The 14,933-nt window shown below is 41.1% G+C and overlaps 1 pseudogene across 1 annotated transcript; it reads right to left on the bottom strand.

Moving 5' to 3' along the window:
- Positions 1-5,521: 5,521 nt before the first annotated feature.
- On the bottom strand, positions 5,522-13,901 carry LOC309822326 (non-histone chromosomal protein HMG-17-like; annotated as a pseudogene). The gene is made up of 2 exons: positions 13,840-13,901; positions 5,522-5,883 (listed from the first exon to the last, which is right to left on the bottom strand). The product of its transcript is annotated as a non-histone chromosomal protein HMG-17-like (transcript).
- Positions 13,902-14,933: the final 1,032 nt, after the last annotated feature.

The raw sequence follows: 14,933 nt of genomic DNA, 5'->3' as shown, positions 1-14,933 counted from the left end.
AGCAAGGCCTAATGAATAGGCAGAGGGGGAGGCAGGTGGGAGAGGGTAGACTTTCTACACATGAGAAGTGTAATTGTTGTAATGACAAAACTCAGTGCAAAGATTAAAGAAAAAATGAGATGCAAATGAAAAGAAAGTTAATAAATAAGAAGATTTATCTGAAGAAATTATCTAGGGTATACTACAGAGAGGCAAGGAACTAAAAATATGAAAGAGATAATTAAGAGATGGACACTAGGATGAGAGAGCCTGTCATATAAGTAATTGTAATCTCAGAAGGACAGAATAGAATAAAGGAGAAGCAATATTCTCCCCCAACATTTTATAAAACATTTTAAACATACAGAAAAGTTGAAAGAATTGTGGAGTGAACACTCATCCCCAACTAAATTCTAGAATTAACATTTTGTTACATTTGCTATATCACTTATCTGTCCATTCTTTTACCCATCCATCAATGCATTCTCTTTTTTTGATGCATTTTAGAGTAAGTTGTAGACCTCACCTCTAAAGATTTCAAGGCGTTTCCATTAACTAGTGTTCAATACTGTTTTATAGTTCTTTTTTCCCACCTAGGTAAAATTTACATACAGTAAAATGCACAAATCTTAAATGCATCATTCAGTGAGTTTTTACAAGTGCATATATGGGTATAACACAAACTCCTATAAAAAAATAGAACATATCCATCACCCCAGAAAGTTCCCTCATGCCTCTTGTCAGTCAGTCAGTCCCTGCCCCTTACCTCCCACTGATTACAAATGTTCTAAATGAGATGCAATATTTAAAGAAATAGTACTATGACTTTTGCAGAAAGGATGAAAAACAGGTACCTGCAGTTTTAAGAATCACAACATAACCAGACTTCCCTGGCGGCGCAGTCATTAAGAATCCACCTACCAATGCAGAGGACACAAGTTCGATCTCTGGTCCGGGAAGATCCCACATGCCGCTGAGCAACTAAGCCCATGCGCCACAAATACTGAGCCCGTGAGCCACAACTACTGAAGGCCACACGCATAGAGCCTGTGCTCCACAACGAAGTGCCGCAACTAGAGAAAGCCGCCGTGCAGCAATGAAGACCCAATGCAGCCAAAAATAAATAAAATAAATACAAATTTAAAAAAAGAACTAGAAAAAGTATTTTTTTTTTAAAAAAAGAATCACAACATAACCAAAGCAGGGTAAATAAAAAGAAATGCATAATGACACATAGTAAAGAAACCTAAGAACTCACAGCAAAAGATCATAAAAGCAGCCAAAGAGAAAGAACAGATCAGAACAATTAAAATGACGACGGATTTCTCATCAGCATCAATAGAAGCCAAAAGTTAATGGAATAATATCTTTCAAGTGCTGAAAGTGAGCTAGAATTGTGTACTCACCCAAACTATTGTTCAAGAACAAGAGTAAAAAAGAAACATTTAAGTTAAATGAGAACTGAGAGTTTACCTCAGAGACCTGCATTAAAGGAACTCCTAAATGATATATGAGAAGCAGTATTTCAAACAGGTTAAGAATATTTAAAGTCTGCTTGGTTTGAATCCCTGTTCTGCCATTTGCTGGTTGTGGGATATTAGGCAAGTGAGTTAACATCTCTGTGCTTTAGTTTTCTCGTTTGTAAAATGTTGACAATATGTGCAGCTGATTCACTTTGTTGTAAAGCAGAAAACAACACACCACTGTAAAGCAATTATACGCCAATAAAGATGTTAAAAATAAATAAATAAATAAAATGTTGACAATAATAGTATATACCTCATGGAATTGTTATGAGGATTAGATGAATTAGTAGAAAGTAGAAGTTAGGGACTTCCCTGGTGGCCCAGTGGATAAGACACCACGCTCCCAATGCAGGGGGCCCGGGTTTGATCGCTGGTCAGGGAACTAGATCTCACATGCATGCTGCAACTAAGAGTTCCCGTGCCACAATTAAGGAGCCCGTCTGCCGCAAGTAAGACACAGTGCAACCAAATAAATATTTTTTAAAAACCCGTAATAATACCATAATCCAAATTAAAAAAAGAAAATAGAACTTAAAACCTGGCATAAAGTAAGTGCTTTGTAAGTGAGAGCTTTTTAAAAAATTTTACAAAGAAATTATCCTAGAAGAATGGTCTGAGGTGCAAGATAGAATGGTGAGTGAATCAAAAGGTAAACAAACTTGTCAACTAAACATTGTCTAAAAAAATGTCTGATTTGTGAGGTTTAAAAAAATGTACAGAACTAATACCTTGAATAACACTAGCATGTAGGCATTGAGAGGAGGAGTAGTCATTTTGTTTAGAAGATGGGTTAATATACTGTTTACATTTTGTTAAGTTAGGGGTACAAGAAAACTTCTAGAAAGTACAAATATAGTGTACGAATTCCAAATAAAGGGAGAAATGGAATTTTGAAACTCTGAACAAAAGTTAATTTTTAAAAAAATACCTCCAAAAGGGTGAAAAAGTGGCTCCGAAAAAGCAAGGTAAACATAAACAAAAACGATGTTGGAATAAGTTCAAATACATCGAAAATCAAAATAAATATATATGTATTAAAACTACCAGTTAAAACATAGAAATTGAAATAAAAAGAAAAACCTAGCTAGATGCCATGTATAAAACACTCAGTTCCTCTGGGAATTTGTTCCAGGACCCCTGAGGATACCAAAATCCATAAATGATCAGAGACCTTATATAAAATGGGGTAGTATTTGCATATAACTTACACACATCCTCCCATATACTTTAAATCATCTCCAGATTATGTATAATACCTAATACAATGTAAATCCTATGTAAATAGTTGTTAGCACATGACAAATTCAAGTTTTGCTTTTTGGAACTTTCTGGAATTTTTTTCCAAATATTTTCCATCTGAGATTGGTTGACTCCATGGATGCAGAACCCTCAGATAGGGAGGGCTGACAGTATATATGGGGAAATGGTTTTTCAGGCAAAGGGAAAAGCAACTGCAAAGTCCTAGAGGCAAAAACAAGGTTCAAGGAATGCAAATATTTAAACTTTTTAAATCTGCTTAGAATCAATTTTTTTCCCCATTTCAAGTGAAATATAGAACGCTTACCACCACATAGGCCCATTTATCCTCTCCCCTTTATGTTCTAGTTGTCATCAATTACATCTACATGTGTCAAAACCCCCCTCAGACAATGTTGTAATTTTTGCCTTTAACATCAAACATATTTTATGAATTCAAGAGGAGAATAGTCTACCATATTCATACAGGTATTTACCATTCCTGGTGCTCTTTCTTCATTCCTGATGTTCCAGTTTCCTTCTAGTATCATTTCTCTTCTGTCTAAAGAATTTCTTTTAGCAATTCTTTTAGAACAGACCTGCTGGCAGTGAGTTCTTTTATTTTTTCTTCACCTGAGAATGCCATTATTTCACCTTAATTTCTGAAAGATATTTTTACTGCATATGCTATTACGTGTTGACCATTCTTTTCTTTCAGCACTTTAAAAATGTTGTGTCCCTTCCTTCCAGACTGCATGGTAACTCAAATTGTTGTTATTCTGTAGGTAATATATTGCATTTCTCTGGCTGCTTTCAAGATTTTTTTCTTTGTCTTTATTTTTCAGCATTTTGATGATGATGTTTCTGGGCACAGACTTCTTTATGTTCATTATGTTTGGACTTTGTTGAGCTTTTTGAATCTGTAGGTTCGTGTCTTTTGCCAAACTTGAGACTCTTCATTCATTATTTATTCAAAAAATTTTCAACACCTTTTGTTATTATCCCGCAGGTCCCTGAGATTCTATTCATTGTTTATCCAATTTTTTTTTCTCTGTTGTTCAGGTTGGATAATTTGTATTGATCTGTTTTCAACTTCACTGATACTTTTCTCTGTCATCTTCTTGGCTACTGAGACCATCCAATGAATTTTTATAATTTTGGCTACTATATTTTTCAATTCCAAACTAAACATATGTTTCTTCTTTATATTTTCTATTTCTTTGCTGATACTATATATTTTTCCATTGGTTTCAAAAGTGCTTTTGATTGCTTGTTAAGATAATTTTTATAATAGCCTTGAGAACTTTGAAGGGCCTGGGATTTTACCTTACTTGCAAGTTAACACGTTGGGCTGCCAGTTTAATGGATAGTGGCAGAAGTTGTGAGTCTCCTGGGTCAGAGACAAAGGACCATTTGTTGCCTAGAGCAGTAGCAGGAAGTAGAATATCAACATTTATGCCAGTTTCCTGAGCCCCAGGTCCCATCAAGTAATGCCAGGAGGACCAGGTGATACCTGCACATGCAGTGAGTTTCATTATAGGAGAGGAACTTGATGGGAAACTCCAATTTGTAATGAGGGACTAGCAAACCTATCCAACTGTGCCCTGGAGAGAGACATTATCTCTTTTATTCTAGACAGCAAACAAATCTGCCCTTGGCCCCAGAGGAAGACATTATCTCTGTGTTCCAAGGATGTTTGCTATACAAAAATCCCTGAAAAGATAGTCCAGGAAAAAAGCTGTTAATGCCCTTGCCCAAAAGACATACAGAAATACATGAGATCAATGGAGAATTGTCTCTCAACAAATAGCTGCTTCAAAGCCTTTTTCAGATACCTCCACTATCTGTGTTCTCTCAGCATTGACATCTTTTTTTCCCATGTGAATTGAGATTTTTCCTGGTTCTTTGTATGCTTAGTAATTTTGATTGTATCCTGGATATTTTGACTGTTCTGTTTTCTTTTTCAAACTGTATCCAGCTTTATTAAAGATACTTTTCATAAACAATCATGGTATTTCAGGCAGGACGTGGGCAGACAATCGTTAACAGTATACAACAACTTTCAAACTCCCTTTTTCAGTGGGCTACCAAAATCTGAAAGCCACTATAAAACCCAATGAAGTCTTCTTGTGATGCTCTGAACAGGGAAAGTTTAGAGTGAGGGTTGACATTTCACATTTAGCATGTTGTTTAACAACTTTTCACAAGCCGACCCTGACTTTCAGGAAATGGAAATGAAAATGGCAGAAGTATCAATCGGAAGGTCCACAACCTAAAAAAGGAACCGCTGCTCTTTTGAGGGACGCCATCTCAGTGGTCACACTGGAAAGTCCAGATTGCCTGACATACTGGTAACCAATTTTGAGGGGTCAGGTTCCAACAGGTCTCTAGGTTTAAGGGAGTCAAGTCTAGGCTGAAGGTGGTGAGGGAGAAGAGGACATAAAAACTAAATTTAGTTTTTCCACACCACAAGGCATTTGTGCCAAGGTGGCTACTGTGTGTCAACATCAAGGAGCCCCTCCTTCCTGGGAACCAAGAGGAAGTCTCTCACAACCAGACGGGAAAGGTGTTCTTTATCCCATGTCAATCCAGCTTTGGAGACCTATTAGTGACATGTGCTCTTCCCCCAAAAAACAATAATGAAGTGTTCCGGACGCTAACAACATAGCTTAAAAAAAAAAAGTAAAACAAAATTCTGCATTTTTATAAAACGTGATAGAAAATAGTACTTCAAACTGTACAGTCAGCAGAAGCGCACAGTTATCAAGAAGGCACACACTTCACTTGGCATCTCCTGCACCCTCAGCTTTCTGGGCCTGGTCTGTTTCGGCATCTCCGTTTTCTGCAGGGTTATCCCCATCCTTGCCTGTATCAGCTTTCCCCCTTTTTCCCTTTGGGTACCTTCTCTCCCTTCTTTGCAGGGGCCTTTTTAGGCTTGGGCTCTGGCTTTGGAGGAGCAGGTTTAGCAGATGACCTTGCAGATCTTCTCTGTGGTTCGTCCTTCACCTTGGTTTTATCTCCTTTAGCATCCCCTTCAGCCTTTCTCTTGGGCGTGGTGGCGACGGCGGCGGGACGTGGGCGCTGGACACGGGCACGCAGTGGCGCGCGGCTTTGGCTGGTCCAGGGGTCGCTCTCACCTCTTCTTCACGCTGCTCCGACTGTTCTGTTTTGAAACTCTGTGTATTGTTTAAATTCTATCCAGAATGTTGATATTTTGGTTTTAGCAGGCAATCAGCCTGGGTGGGTTCAGGCAGTAGTGTAATGGTGTGCATCTCAAGGGAACTAGGATTTTGGAAGGAAGGGGAAGGGTTTGGGTTTGGCAATGGAGAGCAAGCAGGACTCGAAGGATTTAAACCAAAACAAGACAAAACACCTACAACTTGAGAGTATTGCAAGGAAGCAAGGAGACGGCCAGGTTTTTGGTTAGAGTAAGAAGATAGAGGGAAAGGTTAGAAGAGTTGTTAAGGGCAACAGGGGATTTGACTCAGGACAGCACAATGAAAGGGTCAGGCTAGATTAGAGCAAAGCATTATGGGGTTAAGAATCTATATGATGAGTTCAAAAAGAGACATGCACCACAGTGTTCACTGCAGCACTATCTACAACAGCCAGGACATGGAAGCAACCTCAGTGTCCATTGACAGAGGAATGGATGAAGAAGATGTGGCACATATATACAGTGGAATATTATTCAGCCATAAAAGAATGAAATTGAGTTATTTGTAGTGAGGTGGATGGACCTAGACTCTGTCATACAGAGTGAAATAAGTCAGAAAGAGAAAAACAAATACCGTATGCTAACACATATATATATGGAATCTAAAAAAATGGTTCCGATGAACCCTAGAGGCAGGACAGGAATAAAGACACAGACATAGAGAAAGGACTTGAGGACACAGGGAGGGGGAAGGGTAAGCTGGGACAAAGTGAGAGAGTGGCATGGACATATATACACTACCAAATGTAAAACAGATAGCTAGTGGGGAGCATCGCGTAGCACAGGGAAATCAGCTCGGTGCTTTGTGACCACCTGGAGGGGTGGGAGAGGGAGGGTGGGAGGGAGGGAGATGCAAGAGGGAGGGGATATGGGGATATAAGTATACATATAGCTGATTCACTTTGTTGTGTTGTGGCTGGAAGGACTTGTGGAGCCATTCTTTAAATCCAGAACACTGAAAACCCTCGAAGCGTCCTTTATAGACTAAATCTTTGGTGTTGCTGCCACTGGACAGGCAATCTTCCAGGAGCATGGAAATCCTGCTGTGGGTGGGAAGTGTGTAATGATGTATATATACCTACTGGGAAAACCCAAGAAAAACGACATCATTTTAGGTCTCTCCTCAAACTTCAGCTTATCAGAGGGGCCTTATTTGAACATGTTAACTGAAGTAGTATTTTCTGTGGTCACTTTCCACCCTCTTACTATGCTTCCCCCACCTTCTTAGCACTTATCACCACCTGTCATATATTTACTTGTTTAGTATTTCTTCTCAGTAGAATGTAAAGATCTTGAGAACAGATTATTTTTTTTTTTAACTGCTTATTTCCAGGACCCAGAATAGTGCCTGAATATTTACAGAATGAATGAATGGATAGATAAGAATATTAGACCCATTAAGTGAGTTCAGTATCATGGCCAATTACAAAATCAATAATCCTAAAATTAATAGTGTTCCTATATACCAGCAAAAGCCTTCAGAAGAATATTTTAAAAGATAATATTTATTAACAGCAACAAAAAATATAAAATATCCAGAAGTAAACTAGATGGAAACTAAATAATGTGGAAATTTTACTGACAGAATTGAATGAATAGTGAAGTGTACCATATTGCTGGATGGAAAGACATAATATTGTAATGATGAAAATTCCCCCCAAATTAACCTATAAATTTAACACAGTATCAATCAAAATTCCAGCAAAATTTTTAGGGGAGACAGAGAGGCAAAATTTGATTAAAAGATTTAAAATTTCATCAGGAAGAATAAAGGCTTTAGATAGTCAATTAAATTCTGAAGGAAGGCACTGATAAGGGACCTTGCTCTACCAGACACAAAACCAAAAAATATAGGAAAAGACAAATTTGTGGTATGTATCAAAGCCTTAAAAAAAAAAAAAAAAGGTGCATAGCCCAGGCATTCCAATTCTGGAAATTTTTCCAGTCAGTGTTTGCTAAGTAGAGGATGGTTCAATTAAACAAATACCTGTGGAATACCATGGAGCTTTTAAGAATGATAGTGTAGAACTACATTAATTGCTATGGAAGTGTTCACCATACATTTTTGTGTTAAAAAAACTGATTACAAAACAATACATCTGTTATCCTCATTTCTTATAAAATTGAAAAATAATTATATATATATATATATATATATATATATATGTGAAGAAATAACCTGGATGGAAGATTATACATGAAAATTTTAATGGTAGTTCCTTGGGAATAAGGATTACAAATGATTAAAGCTTTTTGTTGTTTTTTGAATTTGTATACTGAAAAAATTAGGAAGTTTCCCCCCAAATAGGATGGCAGTTAAACTCTTCACTATTGCCACCTGGTGGCTACCACTGACAGATATCGTTTCTTTTCTATCACCTTAAGAAACAACACACATCACATCATAACTATAAGGTTGTAAAGAAATCTGCAGTATTACCTAGTTCTAGCCATCATTTTATGGCTGAGAAAATAAAAGGCAAAAACGTTTAAGCCATTTGTCTAGAGTCACACTGTTCGTGAAACTTATTAATAGTAACAAACTCTTGTTAAGCCCTTTTGCTAAGTACTTTATATAGACTGTCTCATTTTATTCTCATGGGAACATATGACGTAGTTCCTATTTTTACTCTCATCTATCCCTGTTTAACCAATGAGGATCCTGAGGCTCACAGAAAATGACCCACCCGAGGCTGCACACTCGGGGTAGAGCAGGCATTCTGAGGTCCACAACCCTTTCCTGAACCTCCGCGACGGTGCCACCTTAGTCTCTGAATTGCCCTTGCCCTTTCCATTATATCCCACTGCCTCTTCCTTCCGTGCTTTTGGTGAAAACTCTTAAATATGCCCAGCGTTATGTTCCTCCAGGTTGAAAAGAGAGTGTAAACATTTATGGAGAGAAATATAAAGAAACGAAGTGGTTTTACCCCCAGCTCCTTTTAAGAATCTTGTCCAGATGGAAACAGACTTACTTTGAATTGTTCCAGTGTCCAGATCCGAAGGAATATTAGAGACTTGGGACCATGGATAGGCTTCCCTGGGTTCCCTGCTCCAGTTTTCCACATGCTATGTTCTCCCCTTAAGTTTTCATTGACCAGAGCTGAAGAGTTACCATCACTATATGCAGTTGTTCGTGTACTTCTTCCCCTCTCTCTTCTAGCCCTTGCCCAAATTCTTAGGGAGAATCGTCTCTAGCTCTGGATCTATCTTCATGCATCAAACACAAATGGCATAACTGCTAATAAGTGCAAAAATTGTACTAGGGATAAATCTTTTGAAAGTGAAATTAGAAATGGGAAATGACTAGCGCGATTAGCCTCTGTAGCCCTTGAGAACCTAAAAAGTCTTTCAGAATTGTTCCCAAAATGAATACGTGCTTTTGAACTATCATCTAGTTAAAGCTGACTTTTCTTAAGTACAAGTGTGCTTCAAAATAAATTAAATCTTTTAATTTGTACTAGTGCTGTAAAAGTGTTATTTTTCTAAGCTAGCGAAAAGAACATAGTTGTTAGACAGCCTCGAGTTAAAATTCACGTATAAGCTATGGCTTGAGTAAATTATTAAATTTAACTTAAATTGCAATTTTTTCTTACCTCTAAAATTAAGGATAATAATATCACCAAAGGTGGTGGAGAGGATTCAATGAGATGACACATGAAAATGACATACAGGCCTCTAGCAGATACACACTTCCTTCCCTTCTCCCTGTGTTATGTACTTATCTCATCCAAACGTCCTTCATACACCCGGGCTAGGGTTTCTTTGAAGGAATCAGTTCTGCCTCAGCCTGGCTGAGGTGTTTGAGTCTCTTTCCTTTTTTTCTTTCACATCCCATCTTCAGTCTGTCAGTAAGTCCTGTGGGCATCACTTTCAGGATAGATGCTCAATTCGACTTTTTTTTTTTTTTAACCCCTCCACAGCTACCATGCCTGTCCAAGCCACCATCATCTCTCATCTGACTGGTGCAGTAACTTCCTAACTGGACTCCCTACTTCCTTTCTTGCTCCCTACCATCTATTCTGCACATGCAGCCAAATTATTTGTTCACAAATTACGTCACTTCTCTATTCAAAACCTTCCAAGAGGTCCCCATCACTCTTAGACTAAAAATCTAAAGTCTTCACCAAAGACTACTAAACCTCTGTGACCGGAACCCTGCCTACCATTCTCATACCTCTCTCCTATCTTGCTCTGCTGCAGCTGCACTGGCCTCCTTACTTTTTAAAAAACAACTGAAGTAGAATTGACTTACAATATTATATTAGTTTCAGGGGGCCTCCTTGCTATTATTCTTTGCTGCTGCCAACCATATACCTGCCTCAGGACCTGTATATCTGTTGTTCCCTCTGCCTGGAATGCTCCTCCTAGATCTTTAATGCCTTGCCTTTTCATTGCCTACCTCAGAGAGGCTGAACCTAGGCGCCCCATTTAAACAGATACTCTTCCAAAACTCTCTCTCCTTAAGCTTCTTTATTTTTTCTCGTAGCGTCTACCAACTACCTTGGCATTGAAAAATACATACATACATATATATTTCTCCGTCTTCTCACTTGAAATGTAAGTTCTGTGGAGATGGAGACTGTGTTTTATTCTCTTTGTATCACTAGCATCTAGAACAGAGCCTGGCATGTGCCAGGCATTCCAAACTATTTGTTAAAAAAATATATTTGTGGAATGAATAAAAAAACGTTTAGCTTCCTGCCATCAAGTCAGCAAACTTGCCTCCTTCTATAGCCATCCTTTCCCCTCTTCCTCCTTTAAGTACAAGAGATGTTTTTCTTCTTGTCTGAGGTTAATGTCTCACCTATGCTGCCTCCTCAATGACCTTGACTTAGCCTTTACATTCACCTCTCCCACCTGCAGAATTCTCTTTCTAGCAGGCACAAGTCTCTCCCATCTTAAATAAAAATCAAGGGCTTCCCTGGTGGCGCAGTGGTTGGGAGTCCGCCTGCCGATGCAGGGCACACGGGTTCGTGCCCCGGTCCGGGAGGATCCCACATGCCGCGGAGCGGCTGGGCCCGTGAGCCATGGCCGCTGAGCCTGCGCGTTCGGAGCCTGTGCTCTGTAACGGGAGAGGCCACAGCAGTGAGAGGCCCGCGTACTGCAAAAAAAAAAAAAAAAAAAAATCAAAAGAAAATCCTCTGTCTGCATCTCTTGTCACCTGCCAATCTCTCCTGCTCTTCACAGCCAAACTTCTTGAAATACTTCTTTATCCTCTTTGCATTCCTCACCTCTCCATCCATTCTGGTTTCTCTGAAACTCCTTAGAAACAGCTCACTCCTGCTTTAATAGTTCTCTTCCCTGAGCTTTTCCAGGACATTACTCTCTTCATGCTTTCTCCTACTTCCCTGACTGCTACTCTTCCTGTCCCTCCCTAAAATTCTGTGTATCTGAGTTCAGATCAGGGTTCTCCTTATTCTGCAGATTCTCCCTTGGCAATCTTACCCATGCCCATGGTTTCGGTTACCACCCAAATCTGTATGCCCAGCCCTCATCTCCATCTACTAGGCTCACAATTTATATGACCTACTGCCTACTTGATCCCCACCTGGATTTCCACAAGCACCTCACCATCGAGATGTCATCTTCTCTCTCCTAACTTGTCTCTCCTCCGGTGTTACTTATTTTAGAGAATCGCACAATCATCCACCAGTTGTTCGCGGAAGCTACCCTTGGTTTCTCTTCTCCTTCAAAGCCCCTCACCCCCATCCAGCCAATCAGTAGGGTCCCGTTAATTCTGCTATATTGGGTCAAACTCTTGCCCCACCCCTACCCCCCGAAAGATATATCCAGGTCCTAACTCCTGGCGTCTTTGAATGTGACCTTATTTGGAAACAGGATCTTTGCAGGTATGATTATTAAGTTAAGGATCTCGAGATGAGAGCATCCTGGATTTCGGATGGGCCCTAAATCCAATGTCTGGTGTCCTTATGAGAGAAAGGAGAGGAAGAGGGAGAGGCAGATTTGATACGCAGGCACAGGGGAGGGGGCCATGGGAAGACCCCTGTGAAGATGGAGGGAGGCTCTGGAGCTACGTTGCTACAGGAACAACAAGGATTGCCAACCCTGCGGACGCCGTGATTTCAGACTTCTGGCCTCCAAAACTGAAAGAATGAATTTCTGTTGTTTTCTTCCCCAAGTTCGTAGTAATTTGTTATGGTAGTCCTAGGAAACTAATACATCTATCTTCTAAATATCTTGAAATCCGTCCACGTTTTTCCATCATCATCCTCCCCATCTAGTTCAGACCCTGATTACAACAGTCTTCTGCCTCGTCTCCCTGCTGCTAGTCTCAGCCGATCCTTCTAAAATGCATGGAATTTACGTCACTACTGACAATCTGTGAGTGGTTTGCCAGTGACTCCTGGATTAAGCCCAAATGCCTGGTCCAGGACTTAAGAGTTCGGCGTCTGCTTACTTGGGTAGCCTTACTTCTCATCTCTCTTCACCCTCACGCTTAATTCTGTGCTCCAGACTTAGTAATAATTTCTTCCTTTTTATTGTTTGGCTACGCCGCACGGCATGTGGGATCTCACTTCCCCGACCAGGGATGGAACCCACGCCCCCTGCAGTGGAAGCGCGGAGTCTTACTCACTGGACGGCCAGGGAAGTCCCGTAGTAATCATTTCTGATATTTATGGGATACCTACTCTGTGCCAGAAGACACTATTCTAAGAGCTAGATCTCACGACGACCCTATAAGATAGGAAACAGGCCCCTTTCAATGTCTCTGCCTCTGGGACACTGCTCGTGCTCTTCTTGCCCGAAGCGCCCTCACTCTGGCTTCCCTTGCTCTCTATCTCCTCCTCATAGTTCACACCACAATGTAGGTCTCAGCTTATACAGCACTTCCTCCAGGAAGCAGTCCTTGATATTCCTAATCTGGGTTACGTGTCCCACCCCTACCGTCCGTATTCCTATCACACCCTGTACTCCCCCATCATGATATAAAACATTATAACTGTCTATTTACTGGTGTCTTAGTCTGTTCAGGCTGCTATAACAAAACATCACAGGCTGGGTAACTCAAAAACAACAGAAATTTATGTCTAACAATTCTGGAGGCTGAAAGTCTAACATCAGGGTGCCAGCATGGTCAGGTGAGGACCCTCTTTCGGGCTGCAGACTTCCCGCTGTGTCCTCACATGGTGGTAGGGGTAAGCAAGCTCTCTCTGGGGCCTCTTTTATAAGGGCACCAATCCCATTCATAAGTGCTCTGCTCTCACGCGTGACCCAATCACCTCCCAAATGTCTCACTTCCTCGTACCATCACCCTGGGGGCTAGGATTTCAACATAAGCATTTTGGGGGAACACAAACATTCAGACCATCCAATAGGCCTACGGCTCACGCTGTATTTTGTTTCCTGCGGAAAGTGGCCGTGCCTTTCTCTTGCCATTGTAACCCCATCCCCAGAATCTAGCCCAGTGCCTGGCACAAAAGAGATACTCAACATATTTGAGTAAATCAAAGAACCCTGGGGTTTCCCTGGTGGTGCAGTGGTTGAGAGTCCGCCTGCCAACGCAGGGGACACGGGTTCGTGCCCCAGTGCGGGAAGATCCCACATGCCGCGGAGCGGCTGGGCCCGTGAGCCATGGCCGCTGGGCCTGCGCGTCCGGAGCCTGTGCTCCGCAGCAGGAGAAGCCGCAACAGCGAGAGGCCCGCATATCACCAAAAAAAAAAAAAAAAAGAACCTTGAATAAAGGCTGTTAGTACCATATGTCTCTACTGACATAGAGTAGGAAAAAATGCACCCCTAGACCTAGATGCCAACTGTCCCCTCCCTCAGAATTCTGATGCCTCCTAAGCCTTTGCTTGGGCCCATTCTGAAACATCTTTTCCTAAGAATTTCCTGAGACACCCAAGGCCAGTTACTTCTCACTTTCCCATCACACTCAGCCCTTCGTCAAATACAAGGCTCTCCAGGAAGCTATCCTCTCCCATTCCGCTCTGCAATCCTCCCAAACCCTTCCTCTTCTGGCTCTGTCCTCTGCCCTGTGTCCTCTGGAACTCCTGCCTATTCAAAACAAACTCACCTATAGTCTCATCCTTATAACAAAATACTCCTCCCACCTCCTGGCCTTAAGCAGAAACCTGGTTTCCCTTTAGGAAACGACTCTTTCTACTACCATCTGGGGTGGAGATTGTTAATCTGTCTCACCCTCATGGAGAAGCCTCTCCTTTCAGAATTATAGTTTTCAACCATCTACCTCTCTCCTCCTGCTGTTTACTGCCATCTACTAACTTCCTAGTTCTTCTTTTCTCTAGTTTATGGTCTTTATCTCCACGTGAGTCCCACCGTCATCTGGGATCATTCGCTTGTCCATTTGGACAGCCCTATCTTCTATGTCCTTGAACCCTCTCAATCTGATGACCTTTAACACACTACACTTGATCTACTCCGTGACTGCACTTAGGTTTGTCGCCAGGAACGGCTCTACCTCCTAAATCCTGGATTTCAGTATCTTCCATTCCGTTAGCACATTAATTTTCTTACGAAGTCCCGTCCTGCCACTTCAGTTCTTAATCAGCCTAGATGCGTGGCTCAGCTTTTCATGGCCCAGCTTTTCACAAACGTCCTCACTACCTTGTACCCTCGTTTACCTGGCTCAGATGCAGCCTGGGGACACTATAAGCATTTACTTTTCAACCCTATACCCAGGCTTCTGAGTACTTGTCTGGGCTAGGACTCTTTTGGTTGGTTGTGATGAAAATCAGTGCAAGATAGTTTAGAGAAAAGGAGAGTTTAATGGAGCTACCAGAGTAGCTCATGTGTCAAGAGTACAGCTGGGGCTCCAAGACAGCTGGAACTAGAGGCGCCTGCTGCTGGGACTCACTCCGTCTTTTCTGCTTCTCTCAATGTACTGGTTTTCTCCACATGACAAGGAAGAGTCTCAAGCGTCCTATCCTGTGGTTCCTAGAAAGTTGCTGTTTCCTCTTATTATAGATCAGAAAATCCCAAGGGAGGGCTCTGAC

Source organism: Grampus griseus (assembly GCF_964374135.1).
Source record: "Grampus griseus genome assembly, chromosome: 4".
Classification (NCBI taxonomy): Eukaryota; Metazoa; Chordata; class Mammalia; order Artiodactyla; family Delphinidae; genus Grampus; species Grampus griseus.
The sequence above is the reverse complement of the archived record's forward strand: the minus strand, read 5'-3'. Positions and strand labels throughout refer to the sequence as shown.